Here is a 6,730-nt window from a genome sequence, read left to right as displayed (position 1 = left end):
TGGCTGACTTCCTGTCCCTGCAAAGACTCCAGCTGCCAGCCCCGGTCCATATCCTGGGGTGAAAGAATCAGAAAGAAGAATAAAGAGGGCATGTGGGCGTTAGGCTGAAAGAGGAGCAGGCACGGAGAGGGCTCTCACCTGGCTTCTGAGGCTTCACAATTCCTCCAAAGCCTGAGGAGAGAGTCGAGGCAGATGATGTGACCCCAGGGACCAAGCCTCCCTCCTAGGTTCTCAGTTCCATAGCCCTTCTGAACGGAGAGGCCTAAGGCGGTGTCTGGGGCTCAGCTGAAATGGTGGCGAGACAGGGTTGTCTCTTCTCTCCTCCCCATGCCTGACACCAGAGGTTGTCATGGTCTCTCTTGCCTGCGTTTCCTAAGCCACCAGTCTGTCTCTTTGAGGTCCAGGGGAACTAACCTAGTGGTACCATACCCCCAAATGGGAGCACCCCCTTTTTCCTACACCTCACCTGGATAGGATGCTATATCTGGGCAAGCTCCTGCTTCTAGACCATTGGCATTACTAAACAGTACGGAGACAGGGTAGGGTGTCAGGGAGGTACGGAGTTGGGGGGTACTATAGGGAAGGACAAATAGCACCCAGGGAAGGCTCACCTGGCCTTGGATGTTCCATAACCCCACTAACACCTGAGAAAGAGATGAAGGTCAACTGAGGGTCACAGAACTCCCCCTTCCTAGGGACAGCCCTTGGTTCCCAACTCCCTGTGGTAGCCCCACCTCTACCTGTTCCATAGCCATTTTGAGCTGGGGAGCCTGTGAAGGGAGAAAGTGCTGAGTTGAGTCGAACTGTGGGGTCCCAGCTGACGTGGGGGAGCCTTGAAACTCTTCTGTGAGACCAAGATAGAAACTGACAACCCTAAATGCTTCCTCAGCCCCTATCATCCTCCAGCTCTTGTCTGAGGCAACAGAAGAATGCCCCAAATGCTGACATCCTCCACCCCACGGTGCTCACCTGGCTGGGTGTTGCTGAGTCCTGGTTAGATGGATGGAGGAGAGGGGTGTAGGAAAGAGAGACAGAAAGACAGAGAGTCAGGCTGGAAGAGCTCACCTGGCTTTTGAGGTTTAGCATCTCCAAAGGCTGGGGAGAAAGAAAACAGGTGAGTACCGAGCGCCACCAGGCCGGGGGTCTCTCAGGACTACCCATCGCTCACATAGTCATCCTCAGTGGCTCCTCCCACCTTCTGGGCTAGGCTCAGATCAAAGGACGTGAAGAGGAGTGGGCACAGCACGAACCATCCCTCCTTTGCGTCTCCTGCTCAGCATCTACCCAGTACCCAGTATCCATCCCTACCTTCCTTACTATTTTCTTAGGGTGGGGACAGGGGTTGGACAGTTTTACTCTGTAACCCAGGCTAGCCTAGAACTTACTATGTAGTCCAGGCTGAGGAACTCTCAGTGATCTTCCTGCCTCAAGTTCTGAGTTTGTGATTCACTAGCGTGAACCACACTGCCCAGTTAGTTACCTGTTTGCCTGTATCTGCTTTTCCTGCTGCTGTCTGACCCTTCTTTCTGGGGGAGTGTACTGCCCTGGCCCTCAAGTTCTCACTGCGGCTCACCTGTTCCCAGTCCACTGGAGGGGCTGTACCCTGAAGGAGAAAGGAGTTTAGTCTAGGGATGGGCAGAAGGGCAGGGCCACTGCCTACACCTCTGACAATTCAACCTCGTATGTAACCATTTGGATTGCCAAAGCCTGTTGAGGGGGGAGAATTTAGAAGGGAGACAGGAGGGATAAATGCGGATGTCACATCTGTTTCTGAACCCGTTTCCTCTCTGGTCACAGGAGATGTAAGGACAGAACCAGAGGAACAGTCTGGGATTAGGGCACTTACGTTGGGCTCCTGGCATGGACGAAAGTGTCCAAGATATACCCCTAGATATCTGAGGGGCAGAGCTCAGTGTGCTCTCCTCCTCACCTGTGTACATAGCCCTCCCTCCCCCTCAAAGATCCTTACTTTGCCCCTTCCCTCCCTCAACCCCTCTCTTCACTAGTCTCAGGGATCCCTCCTCCTACCCTTAGGCCCCATCATGACACTCAAAGCCTCCAAGTCCCTCTGCCTTAGGTCACTGGTCACTGCTGGGTCCCACCTTAGCTCTCTGCTTTTCCTGCCACCAGAACCTCCTCCTTTCCTTTTGTCACGGCCTGCTCTCCATACAGACAGGCTCCAGGCCCCTCTTCCAGCGGCCCCATGTTCTCAGGGACAAAACTCCCAGCTCCTCCAATAGGATGGGTGTCTGAGTTGCCCACCCTCAAGCACACATTGCTTAATGTCGCCAGTTGGGAGGAGACTCCATGTTCTCCTGTCCTTCGTGTCTGCAGTTCCAGAGCTGGGGGACATCTAGGGGAGGTCCTAGAAAGCTCCAAAGGTCCCTGTGGTCAAACAGTGTCCAGAGGACCACTTACCTTTCCCCAGGTTGGGAGGGTGTCGGGGCAGTCCTAAGGAAGCAAAGGGTGCTATTCAGGGCTGGGATCTCAGGAATGGAAAGGAGGCAAGACCTAGATCTGTCTTCAATGCCCTGAAACCCCTCGTCATCTGAATGTTCTGCCTGCCTAGGTGCCCCTAGCCCCAATGCCCACTGCTCCCTGATAACTCCACAATTCAAGCTTCTCTTTATGGGAGCTTATGTATCCCAGACTAGCCTCAAATTTGCTTTGTAGCCACATTGCTATGAAGCCAAGAATGATCTTGAACTTTCTGGTTGCACTGCTAACACTCTACCAACGCACCCCATCTCCACCCCGGGGAACCCAGTCATCCAACCCATGTTCTAGTCAAATCTCTGTCTCAGTCCACGCTGCCGGGACCGTCCCCAGAAGCCCACCCTCACCGCCTTGCAGGCTCTCAGAAGTCAGGCACAGCACCAAGTGGGCGATAGGAAAGACCCAGCCGCCCATGATGTCTGGGAGTGGGAGGACTCAGCACTCTCCTGCCTTTAAACAGCTTTACTGGGAGGTTCCTACACTCGGGCCCCCAGCTGTGAGAGGTAGGGGCTCTGCTTGCAGACCCCAGGAGGCCAGGGGCTCCCCCTGGAGCAGAACAGGCGCCTGGTCCTCTGGGCCCGGCTGTAATGTACTCTCATCCATCATTGGTGCTGACAGCTGGGATAGGCCTCCCTGGGGCTCCTCCACCCCAGTCAGTGACTCTGGTCCTGGCACCAGGCCTGAAGGGTTCAGATGTCCCCCCCCAGCAGCTGAGGAGGAGCAGACTGGCACTGTAGACTCAGCCCAAACACAGCTGTGGAAAAGAAGGAAGCAGGGCCAGAGATCTGTGCATGGCTGGCAGAGCGCTGGGAAAGTGGTAACTGTTGCTAGAAAGGCAAATGGGGGATGCAACAATGTATCAGTCTTCACGGAGGAGACAAGTTATGGTCCTGTCTGATCCAGCTGGGGATCGTTAGAAACAGACCTTTGTCCCTGACTGAGGATTGACTTGCTACAGGGGCACCCCAGCCTCCAATCCACATCCTCTGCCCTTCCTCATTTCATGAGGGACAATTGAACATAGGGGCAGTTTACCCTGTTTTCTGCTGTCTTGTTCTTCTTTTTCTGCATTGACATTAGGGGTAAACTCAGGATCTGCTGCTTAGGATGGGTAGGGTAGGCTGTGCAGGGGTGCCCGAGGGTTTAGAGCACCTTTCATTCCTAGGGCTTGGCACATGAACCTTAAGCTGGGCTTGGTGCAGGGGGCCTGGTAGTGGGTATTTAGGAGAGGCCAGCCTTGAATAGGCTAGGGTGGGGTCTGGCCAATAAGTGCCCCCACTCCTCCTAGAGTGAATCTGTGAACCCCACTGAGCTGGCTGAGGATGGCGTTCACTCAGCCCCTAGCCCTTGGACTCAAGTCCTGAAAGCCCTGTATCTTGTCTTTCTGTTGGCTCTTCCCAAACCTAGCCAGGCCCTCCTGGAGGTGTTGCCTGAGGAGGCCACTTTGCCAAGGCTGGTTTCCAGAAAGGGTGAAGGTCTGGCGGTCTGGAGAGCAGCAAGGAAGAGACAATGGGGGCTTCTTGACATGAGGTCTCGGGGCCCACTACTGTTGCAGGGAGGCCACTTCTTCGTCCTGCCCAACCAGAACTGAAATAATCACACAGAAATTGTGTTGATTAAATCACTGTTTGGCCCATTAGTTCTAGCTTCTTATGAGCTAACTATTACATCTTAATTTAACCCATTTCTATTAATCTGTGTATTACCATGAGGTCATGGCCTACCAACAAAGCTTCAGCACGTCTGTCTCCAGCAGCCCTATGGCTTCTTCTGTCTCCACCCTTCTTTCTCTCAGCATTCGGTTTAGTTTTCCCCACCTACCTAAGTTCTGCCCTATCAACAGGCCAAGGCAGTTTCTTTATTCACCAATGGTATTCACAGTGTACAGGTGGGAAGCCCACATCACCTCCCCTTTTCTGTGTAAATAAAAAAGGAAAGTTTTAACTTTAACATAGTAAAATTACATATAATAAAAAGTTATCAAGCAAGAATTATAGTTACGGGTGTGGTGGCGCACACCTCTAATCCAGCATACAGAAACTGAGTTGGTCCGATCGCCATGAGTTCAAAGTCTACCTGGCCTAGAGTCAGACCATGTCTCAAAAAACAAACAAACTAAAAAAAGAATTATAGTTACAATATTTTTATCTACTTTATCTTTTATCATAACTAAGGAAAACTACAACTATAACTATAAATTCTTCAACTCCATCAAAGACTCCAAAAGGATATAATATTACCTAAGTAAACAGGAAGTGCATTATAAGCAACTTCCAAAACTCTAGAATTGACAGAGACATCTTGCTGCCTGGACAGTCACCCAAAGTTCTTCTGTACTGTTGGAGCAACCATCTTCAGCCTTCAGGCCCATAGTATCCAGCAGACTTTTCCATGAGGAGGAAATTTCAAAGACAGTTCCACCTATATTGGCAGTCTGTCAGTCACTTTCTTCTGTGTCCTTTCATGAAGCAGGAACCCCAAAGGATTGTCTCACCTTTAGGCAAGTTTAGCAGTCATTTCTCTGTGGATCCTGCATGTCCAGTTCGTCAAGCAGTTCAGGCAAGAGCAGTTTCTTGCCCTAATGGCTAACCATCTCCATAAGGAGCCTCTTTGATGCCCATCTTCCTCTTGAAGTAGATTGGTGCTGCCTGAGCAGATGTGTCTCATTGTCATGAGAAGCCCTAACTTCTTAAAACAAACATTTAAATGCCATATTCTATAGGTCTTTGAAAGGTTTGAAGAACCTTTTAATTTAATTTAATTGAAATATATCTCTAAATATCTAGAAAACATTGAGCATTTACCAAACCAATCTGTACAAACCTTATCACCAGTGAGGGGAAAATAGCTTGTGGTAAATAAGTCAATTTTCTTTTAAAATAAAAAATAAAGCCCCCAAATCATTCCCCTTATTGCATTTTTCCTTTTCTTTCCTTTTTTTTGGGGGGGAGGAATAATCTGAGTGGTTTTAGAGTAACTCTTTTGAAATAATTTGTGCCTTAACAATGAGGTCCTACATTAAACATACCATGTATGAGAAATTCAGTCTTCAACTGTCACTTTTTACATAGATATTAAAATATATATTACTTAATATATATTAATTATATAAAAATAATTATATATATGACTGGAAAGTTATTTTAAAATTTATCTTAATAGTTGTATCAAATGTAAAGCATTAAAAAAATAAAGTAACCAAGACTCTATGAAGCTCTTGCTTCAACTTTAGGAAATGTCTACCTACTGTTTTGTTCAATGGGTTTGTAGGTATTGAAACACATAGGAAAAGGTCCCCGCCTGTCATCATGTTTCACAAAGTCTCTTTGGACTGTTCTATATGTTGAGCTGCAAACTACCCATGGCCAAGTTCTCCACTTAGTACACATTGTTGTAATGCAACGGGAAGCTTCCTTCTCGTTCTGTGATGCCAGAGAGAAAACAACGGCAGTGCTCACTAGCAGTGAGCTCTAAACAAATGATGTGAGCACAGCAAAGCCCTCACTCTAACAAACCCTTTAACCAAAGAGCTCATGAAAGTTTTCTACCGTGGAGGAGAGCAGTATGGAGCAAACAGAACGGTAACTGATGGGCCTACTCCGTGTGGGACAGTGCGCCTTCACCTGCAAGGCAGTGAGGTCTTCCTTTGGCTGTTAATCCACATTTGAGACAGACTCTCAAATACCCACATCTCTGCACCCAGGGGAAGTGCAGCCTTCCCACCCCAAACAAAGCTCCCACACTCGCCAGCTCTCACTCTTAAGAAATGCCACATAGAACATTGGAGGCAGCTTCAGTGTCTTGAGCACAGGGGTTAAGGAACTAAAGCAGGACAAACAGCTCCGTGTTATTTGTACTTCCCTTAAATTAATAGGATAAAGAATTCTGATTATTAAAAAAAAATCCTTTATGATTCAGGGCTCATCTTAGGCAACTCAGAACACTTACAAATTACCCTGAGATGATACATTGTGAATACTCTCCCAAAGGTGACTTGCAGAAGTGGTTTAAGGTTGCAGGGGGCATACTGGCATGTGTATCAGGTGTGATATTTAAAACCTCACTGAAGGGGCTGGAGAGATGGCTCAGTGGTTAAGAGCACTGCCTGCTCTTCCAAAGGTCCTGAGTTCAATTCCCTGCAACCACATGGTGGCTCACAACCATCTGTAATGAGGTCTGGTGCCCTCTTCTGGCCTGCAGACATACACACAGGCAGAATATTGTATACATAATA

This window comes from Microtus ochrogaster, chromosome 7, assembly GCF_000317375.1.
Source record: "Microtus ochrogaster isolate Prairie Vole_2 chromosome 7, MicOch1.0, whole genome shotgun sequence".
Lineage (NCBI taxonomy): Eukaryota > Metazoa > Chordata > Mammalia > Rodentia > Cricetidae > Microtus > Microtus ochrogaster.
Note: the sequence above shows the minus strand (reverse complement) of the source record.